Genomic DNA, 17,120 nt, shown 5'->3' with positions numbered 1-17,120 from the left:
ACAAAATTCTGCTGTTAGGAATAAATTGATCCATAAATGGATCGTTCTGCTAAGTGGTCAAGAGTCCGACGTGATTTATCAGGTAGCTGATAGCAACTGCTCCACCCACTATTAGGTATGGACAGATTTATATCCCTATAGGGTGCAGTCAATAGCCATGACCTTAACTTACAGTCAACAGGTTTAAGTACCGGGGGTCAATGAGTCCAAGAACTAGACATAATGAGTGTTTCAAAGAAAACATAAGGGCTCAAGTATAAACTGCACGAAGACTGAGGCTAGTACTGGTATTTTGGGGTGCTTAAAGGTTTAATGTTTGAGGTCACTTTATGTACATTACTTAAAAATGACTTGCGTAACATTTACATTTCCAAATTTTTCTTTGCAAGTCTATGCGATGCTATAATCTAGTTTCACACCTGTGCAGTATGATGGCTTTTTATAATTTGTTAAATAAACTAAGTTAAAAAAAAAATTCAAAATGTTGATTAAAATTTTAAATCCGATATTAATAAATATAAATAAATGCTAATTAAATAAATAAAACATTACTTGATTAAAGGGATAGTTCACCCAAAAACGAAAATTTTGTCGGGATTTTCTCACTCTGATGTTTGTTACAAATCTGTATAAATTTCTTTGTTATTTTGAGGATTGTTTGTAACCAAACCGATCAGAGTCCCCATTAACCTTCATAATTGGAAAAAGAAAACTAATGGGGCTTCTGATCAGTTTGGTTACAAACATCTTCCATTTCCTTGTTCATCAGAACAAAGAAGTGTATACAGGTTTGTAACAACATGAAAGTGAGTAAATGACGAGAGAATTTTCATTTTGGGGTGAATTATACCTTTAAAAGATATTTTGTATTGTTTTGTTTTGTAATAAATTTGTGGCTTTTATGTACTAAAACTTTATATTTTGAAGCTTCCTTCTAGTAAAAATAATATAGACGGTAACATTTCTCATTGCTTATATAATTTTCTCAGTAATTTGTGTGTTTTGAGTGTTTTAGGGTTGCAGTTTTGCAAGTTTAGTAGTTTAATTTCATAAATATACAATAACAAATATTATTGCAGTGCAAAGTTAATTTGCCAATGCATAAAAGTCTTAGATAACTAGTCAGGTTTGTTTGTCTGCTATGTAGACAAATTCATGGAAAGTCTTGCAATACAGGACTCCACCTTTGCCAAAAGGCAAATGGTTTCAGCAATAACTATGTTTAAAAAAAGAGAAAGGCTAATAATGTGGGGGACGTATCTTTTCAGCCTTTCAGGCAGGCTGTCTAACACATACCTACATGTTTTCCAAAACAAAAACTGAAAGCCTTTTCCAGAAGTTGTTTTAATATAAATATAGAATATTTCAAGCGTATATTTAAACTTTTCATAGTCAATTAATTCCCCAACTTTATATTTAAAATGTTTAGTCATATTTAGCATTTATATACAATAACATGGCTTTACATGTTTTTATATTTTCTTAATACTTGATATTTTGTAGTCTTTGTAAATCTTGTCGGATTAGAACAGACAAAACATCAACAAAACAATCAGAAAAATACAAATCTAAGTTAGTTTAGAATTAGCAGTTGTAAATGTAGTTTTTCATAATTTTCACATAACAACTACTACACTGTAAAAATGCAGCATTTTTGTCAAATCAACATATATTTTTGTTACTTTAACCAAAATTTATAAATTTAAATCTTTATCCAAGACTCATTTGTTCTATCATTTATAATCTTTACTTTCTATACTTTTGTTTGTTCTGTAATATTGTTTTTCTTTCTTTTTTTCTTTCTTTTCAACAGTTTTTGCTGCCATTTTTTCTGGCATTCTTTTGACTACTATTTGTCCTTCTTTTTCTGTTTCATTGCAATGTAAAGTGGCCTTGAGCTCTGGAAATGTGCTATATAAATATCACGTTATTATTATTATTAATAAACAAATTAATTGTTTAAGTTAAAAAATTTCAACTAGTTTTATAAGTTGTTTCAACTTATCATAGGTCAAAACTTAAAATAGTAGGTTGAATTGACTTGCAAAACCAAGTTGCTTTAACTTCATGCTGCATTTTTTCACAGTGTCGTAATTATTGCATTTACTGTAACTAGTGAAAAACAACAATTGTGATGTTTACCTGAATTTGTAAAGAAATGTTAATGTTGTTTGGCAGATTATAGTGTGAACAAAAAAGTAGTTTGACATGCATTAAAAACTTAAGCAATAGCTTTGAATGATATTGCCTTAAGCAGGTTTCCAAGTTTCAAAACACAGTATCAAATGGCCAACAAATTGTAAGAGCGGTCTATTAAGTTTACTCTATTTCTTTCCAAACAAAACAGGATTGCTTTATAAACTACAATTCTGGTATCTTGTTACATCATGCAAGCATGATCTAAAACAGGTGGGTACGTTTTTTTTTTTTTTAAGAAAGATAATAAGAAATTGACGGTTCATTACAGGAAAGGAAGTGTGGCTGGGGTTTACAGTCAATGAAGTCTAAGGGGTGTGTGTTAGAGCGACAGGGGCGGAGCTTTTCTCCACACTGATGAGACAGAGAAACGTTCCTCTTTGAGGAGGCCTGTGCTGACGACCCCGAAAACCCACTGCCCGCCAACCAAGAGTGGTCCCAGGCGCTGTGGCACAACATGCGAATCAATCCCACGGTCAATCAGGAGCATCTCAGCGCATGTTAATGCTCACGGACCTGACACACTTACCTCCTGTCAGAGCTGTCAGACAAAGGAACAGACCACTGTGAGTGATCGAATTTTAGCAGCTCCTTGAAATGTCATTTCTTTTTGCTTCGAATCCGAGTGCACACCTTATTCTTGAGCATAAAGATGGGAGTCTTGTTTTATCGATGGTTGCTTTCTAGAATGTTGTGCTGTTGGATATGATTTGATGGTTGTTATTGGTTAAAGACATTGCCAGATTTAATTCGACACAAAATCTATAAAAGAGCACCGAGGCTATGCAGTCCCCTATGTATGGGATCAGTCGTGGGGCAGGTAAATGTTTAACAGGTGTCTCCTTCAAAATGTCCAGCGGTCACCTAGTAGCAGGTTTGGAAGAAAGCTGATTTGAATGCCTCTCTGAGAGAAACTTTGGCTTATCAATTCTTGTTTCAGGTAGAAGGTCTGCCATTTTGCGGAGAAAGCACGTTGAGTATGAATTTTCACTAGTAATGAACAGAACATAAAAGTTGTTATTTTCTATTTGTTTCACACTTCTGTTTCTCAAACGTCTTGCAAAGGAAATAAAACTTCCTTTTTACTATTTCCTGTCCAGGTGCTACGAATATCAACCATATAAATAAATATTAACCCCCAAAGTGACTTTTAAATTAACTTAATATAGAAAAACTTTTTGTCTGTCAACTGGTCCCGAATTCCTGCTTGAATGCTCATAGATCATTGTAGACCCATGTAAGATCCGTTTTCTGACATAAAGATGACGATGCGGTCCAAAAGAACTTTTATATACACTGTGAAAAAAGATTTGTTGTTTCAATAAAAAATAAAGTGTTCGTGCTGCCTTAAAATCTTTGAGGTATTTCAACTTAATTAAATATGCAGAGTCAACTAATATTTTATTTTATGAAGTCAAATAAAAAGTTACAACTTTTTTAATTTGAAACAACAAATCTTATTTTACAGTTTAGTGGAGCATCCTGAACTGCTGCAGAAGGAAAAGATCGAAACCCTCACGTAAATGATTGTGTATAATGTGTATACTGTATCATGTTGTATTGCAATTTTTAGACTCACCTTGGTAATGCAGTCTTGCTGGTGTTTTTGCGGGTCAGATGTTCATCGGTATGACACGTTGGAGAGCAGATGGTTGTGTATAATGCTGGTCAGAAGAACAGAAAGGCTTTAGTGAAGGGCCAAACTTCTGGTGTTGTTATTAATCTAGCCATTATGCATTAGACTACTAAAGTACTTTTTCCTTTTAAGAGTATACGAATGGTCCGATACACAATTTTACATTTCCTTTACATGTTTACATGCAAAAGCTGCATACCCCAAAGTAAACGATGATGTGAGTTATTGTCGTAAATCTCTTTTCTTGGACTACGACAAACAAACGGATTGTAGGCAACAGTTTATTTCCTGGGATTGGTGATTTAGTAACGATCAACATTATCATAATTCCTCCCGCTTGGACTCACAGCCTGTAAGTTAACTCCTGTTAGCATTGGATTGTGAGCGAATCTTTCAAACATGGTAAGGAGCGTCGCATTTCCGGCTGACGTCAGAGGTATTCAGGCCAATCACAATATACAGATTAGCTGGCCAATCAGGGACACAGCGCTTTTCAAATCAATGAGTTTTGTACAAAATCCGTGTTTCAGGAAGAGAGGGAAATCTGGAGCTACAATAATGTACGGTATGTGGAAAATAATGTGTTTTTTAACCATGAACCAAGCGAACACATTGTATTATACCGAATAAACAAAATAACGTTTTTTAGCAATGAAATAAGTGCTCTTTAAAAATTATGTAAATATTTGTTTATTTAAAAACATATTTCTTTTTCATTTTTTATGGTTTTGTAGCAAATGTTTAAACGTGGAGTGGTATGTTGATGAAATATGAGTTACCTAACATGGCATATCCTTTTTAAAATGATCTACTTACAGTGTATGAATATTAAAAACAGGGCTGGGCTGTAAGATTAATGTGTTAATGTTGCATAGTGTGATTAATTGTTAATTAAAAATGTTTTTGAAAGGATTGCCAATTTACAATCGTAGTAAAAACCTTTAAAAAATGTATAAAAATACAGATAGATAGGGCTGGGCAAACAAATTGATTTTTCGATTAATCTTTTTTTACGTGGTCGATTCAAAATCGATTCTCAAAGGCCACGAATCGATTTTTTTTTCCCATATTTATTTCCGCAAACATTTTTTTATAAACTTAATTTTTTTACATTAAAACAAATTAACACACAACAAACCAAACATTCCTTGACAGCATCATTTACATATTATTAAGTCAATAAAAAATAATAAAGTAAATAATGAACAGAATAATAACAATATTCAAAAAAATTAATTGCAGTAGTAATAGCATTAAAAAAATTATGTAAAAAGAAATTATAAGACAAAAAAGGAATAAAAAGAAAAGCATACAGCATAGTGAAAATCAATTTTAAATAAAAATTCCTTACTGATCAATTCGTTTTTTTAATGGTGTTTAAATATATACTAACATGCGTCCATTCCGCAAACATTGAACGTAAGATTAACATTAATCTCATTATTCTTCTCCACTAGACTGTTCAAACTTTTTTTAGCATACATTTTTCATCTTGCATCAAAATTGTATTGTGTTTAACGTAATTGTATGCATTTGAAAATTAGAGATGGGTTCTGTTTTAATGTACCCAAGTCTACTTAAAATAAAAGAGTTTAATATACAGGTTTGTGGCTCTTAGTTTCTTTTTATTAATTATCCTTGTAAACTTATGTCACTGTTCTTTTTCATAAATATAGTATTTGTATTAAATTTATATTAATTCAATTGAATCGAGAATCGAGTATAAAAATCGATTCGAGAATCGGATTCGAAACGAGAATCGGAATCGAATTGACTTGATAGTTTGTGAACCGAAATCGAATCGATCTGGCACCTCTGATACCCAGCCCTACAGCCCTTGCAAATTTTAAAACAATCCAAAATCTACAGTGACATTACACATTTATATACTCTATGCATATATGTGTCCTCTGTACTGTATATACCCTCAGTTTCTCATACAGCGAGTATACCATTAGACAGCAATCTGCCCAGTTCCCAGCATGCTGTTCTGCATGTGTAGCCTGGGGTAAACCCAGTGAAAGAAGACATTGTTCATGTCATAGTGAGGCATGTTGCATGCACTTATAACTCAGAGTGGGTGAAGTTTCCCCCATCATGCACCAAGAATTCCTTTGAATGACTGGATTGTGTGGAAGGAAAGCTGCAGGCGTCTAGTGCTTTTGTTTTTATTTTCCCTATCTGAGAAGTCACAAACTCAGCCACGCGGTTAGAACCGTTGCTTAGCTTGTTCCAAGTCATGTCACTGGGGATGCATAACACAAGCTACAACCTCGTGTGCTTCACGTTAAGCTGGCCAGTGTATCGGACGGAGGGAAAAAAGTACATAAGGGAAAGAGTGAGCTGAAAGTGTTGCAACGTTGTGGATTAAGATGCTCAGCACAGCTGTGTCAGATGTGTGAACCGTACGGTGGAGTGTTTCTTATCAATTCTCATGTCCGAGAGCAACGTGTGACTCAGAACGCCTTGTTTGTGAGCTGGTGAAGTTGTGAAAGACCACCAGAGTTTAATTTGTAGAGATTCAAACCTTCCGTATGTGCCTTACAAAATGGCTTTCACGTCTTTCCTCTAGGCATTCTTTCCTCATAAAAGGCATTGATTGATGAAACCACATGAGTGAAGGGTCCCATTGCAGGGGCCTCGGCACTGAATGATGTGATGTCCCAAGGGCCCGTACATGAGTCGAAATGAGCGGATGAACACAAACAGTGAAGATTTTGGGATTTCACTAAACACGTGCTTGTTTGTTTTTGCTGGGTCTCTGAGGAGTGTTCACTTTCAGCGAGTGTCGCCTCTTATGTCATGGCAACATTTATGTCCATTCAGCGAGACGAAGTTGACGTGGGAATTCATATGGGACAAATTTCCAAAATTAAATGACAAAAATGCGTATTGGTTGACTTATTTCGAGAAAAAGAGTGAGAAGGGACATTTCGTCATGTCTGAGTATGCATTGACGTCACTTTTCCATGTGACCACGCTGGAACTCGCCCTGTTGAGTGGCAAACGTTCAACAAAATGGCTGGTTTTCATAGTGACTGCTGCGAAAATGCCAGTAAAACTGACTATTTTCAGCTAAAATTGAATTTAGTTGGACTTGATAGCAGAGGTGGACAATCATTTTCCAAGCATCTGTGCTTTATTAGGGTGTTTGTCTCAGGAAACATTTTACTTCACTACATTCTAAAGCATAGAATCATACTGTGTATTCTTTAATATTGCATATTAAAATGTATTTAATACCTAATTACATTACTATTGTGTACTTTTACTTGAGTAAAAGTACGTTAATGTACTTAAATATTAAATGTAAAACAAAACTTGTATTTATGAAATGTAATAGTGTAAAAATTATGATAATATGCTTTGGAATGTATGTTTTCCAGTGAAAAACACGGATAAAATACAAATACTTGAAAAAATACTTTTAAGTAGAAAGTAAAAGCTCTGCTTTATAGTGACCCTAGCAACTTATCAACTCACCTGTGGTCTGTGGATGTTGGCATGAACGATCAATTTACTACTTCTTTCAGTGTTTTTTGTCAGTCTGTAAAACAATAGCTCAGAATTCTTGTTAATCTGTTAGTAAAGTCTATCGCACAACAGCTGTTTCCAATTTAGACTGTTTTCCCCGTGTTTTCGCTGATTTCTCACTGTACACTCATTCTGCCACTCTGTCTTTTGCCACTCAGTGGGTGTAACCGCAGTCACTCTCGCCGACGGTGACATCATGTGCATACCCTCTATTACATAAATCGCAATTACACCCTTCAGTGAAGTCCCGAGGGGTGAGGTGATATTAAATGTGCTTTTGTATACGACAGGAAAACCTTTTCATACGACTAATGGGATTCAGTGCATAAATGACCATTTTGGGTTGGTTAGCGTAGCATCTTTGAAACCGTTTCATATACTTCTTTCACAAATCACAAATGTGACACCAGCTACCAAGTTCGATTTACTGCCCTGTGAGAAAATACAGGCTATGACACCATCTCCTGTTCTGGGTGTGTTTTGGTTCAAGGATTTTGCCGGCCGCGTCAAAGGTCCTCACGTTGAGGCTTCCTCCTGTGCTTTGGGCTGCAAGGGGAGCACAAAGCAAAAGGTCATGTAGAAAGAGAGAGAGGGCGGTTATTTTTAACCCTGTTGTATCATGTATCACGTTCCACCATAGATTAGTTGAGGGAGGACATTTCAATTCTATTTGGTTCTCTTGTGTAAGCATGTGAAACCAGACGCTCTTTTGTTTATCTTATTAGATTAAAATAAACATATTTTTTACGTCATGCACTATTGGGGCATGTTGTCACAAATGTTCAGCATATGTTCAATGAACTGTATCTTTTTTCTCACCAAGACTTTGACCTTCCAAAATAAACCTACCCTGAGAAACATTCACTGAAGTAAACAGCGTGACAACTATCCCCTGGCTCTATCCATCACCTCACATGTACAGAATGGCAAATGTTGCATCATGGGAAAATAACGCAGTACAAAAATTAAACAGAAAGTAGGGATATAAAAAAGCAAAATATGCCAAAAATCGAAAAGAATGCAATGTCATAATTTCAGGTCATGATCTTTCTGCCGGAGTCTCGAGAGTATATCTCTTCCAGTGCTATCCCAGCATGCATTTCTGGAGGCATGAGCAAAGAGTTGGCACTCTTCACAAATATTTACCATACAGTATGTTTAGCCGGCTTCTGAATACTACAAGGGTATTTTCTCATGCCATCTGTGACTGCAGCTGTGGTGGAGACTCTCATGGTTTTTATCTACAACATAAATCAGATTATTTGATAGAGATTCTTTGACCACAGTAAACATTTGACAGTCTACATTAAACTTATTAAACTTGTTAGATAAATTTTAAAAGTTTATTTGTAACAATATTTCGACAACAACCCCCCTTTTTTAAGAGGTGTATGCACATTTATATTTAACTAACATACACCTCATTGATAAAAAAACTGATTCTTTATAGTCTGTTTTCCTAACACCTCTAGAAGGTAATAGTTAAAACTATTTTTTGTCTGATGAAAATGTTTAAATGTGTATTCAAAGTCTTATAGTTACTGATGTTTGGCCAATGTGACAACTTGCCCCAGCCTTCTCGATATTGTGCTTTAGTTTGTTCTTCATAAAGCTTAAAGGATTAGTCCATTTTCTTAAAAAAAATCCAGATAATTTACTCACCACCATGTGATCCAAAATGTTGATGTTTTTCTTTGTTCAGTCGAGAAGAAATTATGTTTTTTGAGGAAAACATTCCAGGATTTTTCTCATTTTAATGGACTTTAATGGACCCCAATTGCAGTTTCAAAGGACTCCCTACAATCCCAAACAAGGCATAAGGGTCTTATCTAGCGAAACGATTGTCATTTTTTACAAGAAAAATAAAAAATATGCACTTTTAAACCACAACTTCTCATCTATCTTCGTTGCTGTGCCGTGCCAGCGCGACCTCATGTAATTGCGTAATGACGTGGAAAGGTCACGTGTTACATATATGAAACGCACATTTGCGGACCATTTTAAACAATAAACTGACACAAAGACATGAATTTGTATCGTTCCACATACAACAACGTCCGAACAGTCCTCTTTCTCCACACTTGTAAACACTGGGGCGGAGTTTCGCATTTGTCATCCGTGAGATAGACGGACCGGAGATAGATGAGAAGTTGTGGTTTAAAAGTGCATATTTTTATTTTTATTGCCAAAAATTACAATCGTTTCGCTAGATAAGACCCTTATGCCTCGTTTGTGATCGTTTAGAGTCCTTTGAAACTCTGTTAAAACTGCAATTTTAAACTGCATAAAAACTGTTACGTGTTGGGGTCCATTAAAGTCCATTAAAATGAGAAAAATCCTGGAATGTTTTCCTCAAAAAACATAATTTCTTCTCGACTGAACAAAGAAAGACAACATTTTGGATGACATGGTGGTGAGTAAATTATTTGGATTTTTTTTAAGAAAATGGACTAATCCTTTAACGTTGAAGTTTGTAGGTGTGAGTGAATGGGACATGATTTATGAAAGGTGTGCATTCACCATCTTTCCTGCCATTTAGGGATGTTTTGTTTCCCTTTTGTCTCACACTCTCGCTGTCCTCACTGCTTGGACTTTGGGAAAAATGGGATGTTTGTTTCTGGATTGCACTTCTCTTTGCCACGCCTGGCATGAAAACATCTTTGTTGGAAAGCGACAGAGGAAGGTCTGGGAGGCCTCTGAGGGTTATCGAGTAGTGTGTGTGTTTTTCGGACCGGGTCGGGGGTAAAGCTGCCGCGAAGTTCATTCCCTCGTTCATTCATTCATACGCCCGTCACCGGGCCTCCGCTTTCTTTTATTTTTAGCCAAATCCATCAGGCTTGACAAGCGGGAAATTCGAGCCGGCGCGGGGCTCCGCTCCAGAACCCCCCTCCCGCTCCGGACCTTCATTCTTCTCTCTCTCCTTCCCGAGACTTTCGTTCCCTCTCCCCCCTGGGAAAACCGAGGCCGATTCAGACTGCCAAATATGTTGAGTCATGTGAGTCCATGTACACAGAGACACCACTACTTTGCACTCATGAAGGAAGAGTGAGAGAGATTCAGATGAGCTGTGATCAGTGCGCAGAGAGAGAGATAGAGAGAGGTTTTACGTTCCCCTCTGATTTTTCTATAAGGTAATGTCCAGTGGCTCTGGAAGGGCAGACATGTGCACGGATATATTTTAACACACAGCAGGCAGGCAGAGAGCAGGGGAGGGGGCTGAGGTCTCTGCCAGCTTCCTCTCCTACTTCCCACAGACTCCCTTTCTCTTGCCTTGTGTGCCTGCCCAGTCCAGCGTTTGCAGCAGACAGGATCATAGCGGTCAAGTAAAGCTGAACGAGCCGAAAAGCACACACACATAAGAGGCAAGTCTCAGCCCTGGGTTTGACCTATTAACCTGCATGTTACTATCTGACCGCTTCCCTTCAGACTGTGATGTATTTCCGTGTGATCCGGAGACTTCAGTCCTGCTAAAAAGCAGCATGCTTTGAATTGAATGGCCAAAGGGTAGCAATAGATGTGTTTTATTTTGATTAAATCTTGCAGTTGGTTGTCCTATGATTTTATAGTATGCTCTGTTACAAAACCATGAGAACTGCCTTGCTGACTAATGCCTATCTTGGCATCCTAACTATCATGGAACCTTATAAGTGACCATTTAAAACTTTTAACAAAGCCAGCAACTTGAAAAATAGCATGAGAGAACATAAAATGCATAGTTTAATATTAATTTAGTATTAGCTTTATTAATTAATATTAGTATTATCAACACAGTGCATTCTGAGAATGCTGTCTTTTCAAAGCGTATGTGTATTTTGGCTCAAAGTATGCTTTAAAAAAATAAAGGTATCTTTCTTTAGAAAATTCTTGAAGTTGGGAACATGCCTATGATGGATTAAAATACTGCATAGGCATTAGATTTTGAAACACAGGAGTAGTGTAATATTTCTGGCAGGTGGAAATGAGTGTCTGTGCATTTTTATGTATCTATAGGCAGAGAGAGAGAGAGAGAGAGAGAGAGAGAGAGCTGACTGATCAGGTTGAATTTACTTGGATTGGAAAGCTTACTTCTTGGAATTGGGATATAGGAAGGTGTACAGTACATTAACAGAAAAGGGTTGATGTCCAATGAGCTGTATTTGTCTTCAACACTGGCCCCTTCTGACAGTAGTAGTACACTGAGTTTTACTGATGAAATATTTTACAACCGAGAGAGTTATGATGCCCATGCACTATTGTTTTTATACTACATTAAACATTTTTTATCATATTGTCCAAATTTGACACGAGTTACATTTTGTGTTGAGCTTTTACCCAGTGGGTTGTAAGTCCCAGTCTGATTTAAAATATAAAAAATATAAAAATATAATTTTATATAAATTAAAAATTATAACAAAATCTGGAACATAACATTGTACTTTTTAATGTAAACATTTGACCATCCAGCCTTTTCTTACTGTTAATATGTGATAATAATACACTGACAAAAAATGATTCATTTAATTTACTCAATTCTTTTTAAGGTAAGTGGTTGCAATCAATTTATTTAAGCTACATTTAAACAAAAAAGATTAGTAAAGTAAAATTAAATAAAAAACTTTTGTTTAAAAGTAACTTAAATAAATTAATTGCAACCACTTACCTTAAAAAAATTGAGTAAATTGAATGAATCATTATTTTCAGTGTACATAACTTTTAAAAACACAAAAGATACTTTTTGGTATGGGTGGATAGACACTGCGAATGTATAATATGGACGTATTGGCAACATTTACTTGTAGCATTATTACATTTTTACAGCTCCAAAACGTTAAATATATATACATTTTTCACAGCATAAAGATTGCTGTATAATTATTGATAAATGTTAAAACCCTCTATACATGTCATTAATATGACAATTAAATGCTTTTGAATCGAAACGCTAATGCCAAGATTTGATTAATTATAAACAGGAATACGTACAAATTTGTATGTCTGTAAAGTTGTTCATATGTAAATAATTTTACGTTTTAATCTTGTCAATGCGTAAATAATATACATTTAAGTGTGTATAAAAAAGTATGTAAATGTACATGTGATACAACCACACTTAACGTAAAAATACACACGTATTATCATAAAATCACGTTGCAGCGATCATCCACATCTGAAGAGTAAAACACTTTTATTCAAATGCTACCAAAGTCAAAGCTAGTTTGCAGATTTTGAGCAGTATTTCATAGAGAATCAGACTATAGCTCCATCCAGTGAAAGATATCAAACATGTTTGAGATTTTAAGGTGACTCGGTGTACGATGCTTCACGACTCAAACTTCACAAGCTCACAAAGCTCAAGAAAAATTGCAAAGTGCAACAGGAGAGCACATGTTTCCACTTAATTTTATTGCGTTTAAAACAATTTGACAGTTGGGTAGACTGTGATCCTCAGTAATTTTAATGTGATGCCCAGGCCTTTCCTGTAGCCATTTACAAAGTTGGCAGGCTTGCAATGTTATCCAGCTTTTAAGGGTTTAAGTTTTGACTTGGAAGATTTTTATTTATTTGTAACAGGCACATTTAAATGTTGGTTAGCATTGTTCTCCAGAACAGTTTGTTTATGTAAGTAAATATGGCTACGTAAAAAAATGCAACAACCTGTCTAATAAGGTGATGAGAAAGTCACAATGTTACTTACAGTCCAGTTTGGATGCTGCACTTATTTAGTGCATTGCACAAAATGTACAGTATCTATGAATTGCACTCTACTGTATATTATTTTTGAACAGTATGCTATACAGCAGAGGTCAAAGTTGGCCCACAACGACCTTTAATTTGGCCCGTCATGTCACGTTAGATAAGGAAAAAGGATAAATGTCATTGTTTACGATGTTTATATTTCTAATTAAAAATTTTCTTAAATGGAAAATTTTTGGTTTATTTGTACATTGCAAAAATGTACATTGAAATTAAATGCAAAGTGAATAATTTTCTTTTTAATGTACATGGACACTTGATGGTGTAAAGCATGCATCACGAAACTCAACGAACTTGGGTACTAAAGTCTAATAATGGAGACGTCAGGCAGTGGCACAAAAGGAAATTTAAAAATGATTGGCAAAATTATTGCGTTTTTTACAAGTTACCTTTGAAAATAAAGATGCATTAGTTATGCATAACAGTAATGTTTGCTTATTCATTTTTTAAATATTAGAAAATTATAAATTAGGAGAATCAGGGCAACTTTATTTTTAATATAACACGGCAACATTTAATTTCGGCCTGCGGCCCTCAGTCAAGTTTTTTTTTGGCACTTGGTAGGAAAAAGTTTGGGCACCCCCGCTGTACAGTATATTTCCCATGTTGCTCCATCTCTTCCAGTATCATGAGTGTATTCCCATTCTCAGCACATCCCAAATCTGATTTGACTGTTATGTGTGTGGATCAGCTCTGCTGTCAGCCTGGGGCAGGGTTCAGTTCACGGTTAAATACAGGCTTCAGCAGGCACTGACATGGGTCTGATGTACTCAGTTATCTGTATGTTTCAACATCCTCTCCATCAGATACCATAAGCTGTTATCGTATCAGAATGTCTGTGAACATGCTGATTCTAGAGATTGATCATTCTCTTTAAGTGAAAGTTATGTATATTATATATCATTATATATTATACTTTTTAAGAACAAAGATCACAATATAACTTCTGTTTTTAATTATCGCAAATATCACATACATTCTCCATTTCCATTTTTAGCATTGATGTTTGTGTTATGAGTGAAAGTTTGCATGGCTTCATTTCATGCGCTGAAGTCGGGATCGCCATGGTTACCGCTATAATGGGTAACTGGTAGCTGAGTCTATATAGCAGGTTGGAATGCCTGGCTGTTTATTTAATGCAACCTTTTGTCATTTCACACAGTGAATTGCTTTAGATGTGTCTGTTGATAACAAAGAGCATTTTTAGTCAATCAAAATGTCTGACTCCAACATTTATTAGACATCAACAATGGAATTAAGCTGTACTCCAAAATCTTCAAAGGGAGATTTACAAAACACCACGTCTTGATATTCACCCATCACAATGTCTATTGTCAGAATCAAATTTGTATAAAACAGAAAGTGGATGATTCTACAAACTGAATGATAAAGCTTTCAGGAAAAGACCTTTTGCCCTTGACAGAGCAATCTTAGGAATGTGGATTTGTCTGTAATTTAAGATGGCTGACTTGACTCTTCATGGTGCTAACCCGAGCTGAATCCATTCGAAATCAATGACACTTGAAAATGTCTTAAGATTAAATCCTGTAATTATATGGCAGGTCGTGTCAGTGTAATTGTAATATTATGTCGACTGAGTTAGGTAGAGTGATGCAATAACATGAAAGCGAGAGCCCCATTAATGATGTGTAAGTGAGGTGAATAAATGATCCCTGCTTTGTTCGTCTTACCCAGCACCTTTTAGCTGTGACGGTCGGCTAGGCGAAAAGCTCCATATTCTCTTCCATCTGGCAGAAGTGATTAGTTGAAGTTGGGCAGATGGTTCATCATAGCTTTGGGGGTAATCTACAGTACACATACCTCCTTACAAAGCCATTTAACTGCCTCGTTCTGTTAGCCGGGCTCATTGTTACACCTGCACTTGCAGAATTTGGTAGAAGCATTTCTTTTCTAATTATAACATTTTTGACTAAATTTTTTTGACACCGATAAGGATGCAGTAGTATATCTTAACCCTAAAATCCTGAGGAACCTTAGTGGCTCAACTGGTAATGCAGTGTTGCAGCGCAAAGGTTGTTGGTCCGATTCCAGGGAATGCAGATATAGTCATACAAATATATCATGAATGTGCTCTAAGTCACTTTGGATAAAAGCGTCTGCCAAATGGAAATTTGAAACGCAATGCGTGAACAGTGGTAAACTATGGTGGACAGGTATTTTTTTTAAGCATTTAAGGTGCCAAACCCCCTTATTCATAATTCTGTATGACCCCCATCTTTATGTCTCAGTACGTTTACATGCAACCAAATAATCTGTTTGTAATCGTATTGATGGCTCAATCGTTTTGAAAAGCCTTCATGTAAACACCTTAATCGATTGAAGTTGATCAGATGCAAATTTGGATCATATTGAAGGGGGTGGTGTAGGCTACTCCGATCTGTGATCCGATCAGCAGGAGAAAGTGCACATGTAATCGTGTGAATCATAGTATTTTCTCAATCGGATCCAAAAATACATTGTGCACATGCGCAGAACATTTGTGTTCAAGTTCACGTCTTATAATTACCTCTTATATCACATGATTCTCATCACAGAAACATGCAATAGCAACACGCATTTTGATAACGTTAATGAGGTCACGCGATGTACATTCTGCAGCGTTTATGTGTAGGCTACTTTTAAAATTTTAGGCTACTTAAAGCATTGTGCTTTTTAAAAAGTGTGTTTTCAACCTATATCTAAAAACTTCTTAAGAACAACTTTCTCCAAGTCATTTGTGACTTTTATCCAGAGATAAAACGTGAACTCGACAAGAGATGCTGTCCGCAGCGTTGCCAAGTCCTCTGCTTTTTTCCGAGTTTAGATTTGGGCTACTTTTTAAACTATTTCCATCAGTTGTTCTTTTCTGCGGGTTAAAGACTAAATTATTTTGTTGATAAGTTATTGATATTTGGGCTGTGGACAGTCTTTGGGATGCTTTTGAATGTCCATTCGGATGGTTTTGATACGCGAATCTGGCAACCCTGACTGTGCGCTTGTGGAGATGTTCGGTTTCTATAGATTGTAAATGTAAACTAACATTTTAATCAGATTGCAATATTTAGAGTGCATGTAGACTCTATCGTCGTAACCTTCAATCGTATTAAATACAGTCGGATTGACAACATTTTGTGCATGTTAACATTGTGTTTTGCATTTGTGATGTGTTTATTGGCTATACATGTAGTATATGACTGAAAGAAGAGATGATGTAGAAGTATCTAAAATATTTACTATTTCCATCTAGTTTAACGGTAATAAAAATTCATCCCTTTGGTGGGGGAAAAAAAATGTTTTTTTTTTGTAACACTTTATGCATCACAATTAAATCTATTCATCTTAATTTCACAGATGTTACCCGTTGCTTCCCCATGTTAAAAGCCTTCACAAGTTCTGTGTGGCCCTCATTGCAAACGCTAGTCCTCAAATAGCACAACCGAACTGCTTAGTCTCAATAATGTATTGCTCACCAAGCCTTAGGAGTCATTGTTTCCATGAGAACATCCTTTTTTTCTCGCTAATAACACATTGTCTAGGTCTTAGCCTGGCCTCGGCTCAATCCCTGTTTCCTGTAGTGGAGCCCCGGGCAGGCCCGGCCCGCAGGATGTTTTTGTTTTGGACGAAGTGAGAGGGGCAGGGGAGGGGGTTCTATGACTCTGTTCTTGTGTGGCAAACACACCCAATTAAAAACCCTGCGGTCAGGGAATGGACCTGGCAGAGAGCAAGTTTGAAAGTGCCGATGTACCAGGAATGAGGAAAAGGGAGAGTGAGTGAATGCAGGGATCCCCCTGGAAAAAAGCGACGGGGCGGGCGTCTGTTAGGGGGAAGGGAGCGGGGTGAACAGAGGCTGAGGAATGTGCTCAGTTTAGTCACATATTCGCTCGCTAAACATGAGGAACTCCTGAGTCAGCGTCTTCCGAAATGAAACCTTTGCAGTCATGGATTCGTCCTGCTTCCTATCTGCCTCGTTTTTGCACCTCTCTGTCTCTATTCCTGTCTTCTTGTTCCCTACCCCCCTCAT

General features: G+C 36.3%; 1 protein-coding gene across 2 annotated transcripts in view; it reads left to right on the top strand.

Moving 5' to 3' along the window:
• bach2b (BTB and CNC homology 1, basic leucine zipper transcription factor 2b) overlaps positions 1–17,120 on the top strand; it is a 105,464-nt gene that overhangs the window by 12,761 nt on the left and 75,583 nt on the right. Inside the window, exon 1 of one of the 2 annotated variants that reach the window (XM_055185838.2) lies at positions 2,629–2,762. The exons of the other annotated variant lie outside the window; for it this stretch is intronic. The gene's annotated coding sequence lies outside the window, so the exon portion shown is untranslated. Of the gene's footprint in view, positions 1–2,628; positions 2,763–17,120 lie in introns of those variants that run through there. 2 annotated transcript variants of the gene reach the window in all.

Source organism: Misgurnus anguillicaudatus, chromosome 18 (assembly GCF_027580225.2).
Source record: "Misgurnus anguillicaudatus chromosome 18, ASM2758022v2, whole genome shotgun sequence".
Classification (NCBI taxonomy): Eukaryota; Metazoa; Chordata; class Actinopteri; order Cypriniformes; family Cobitidae; genus Misgurnus; species Misgurnus anguillicaudatus.
The sequence above is the reverse complement of the archived record's forward strand: the minus strand, read 5'-3'. Positions and strand labels throughout refer to the sequence as shown.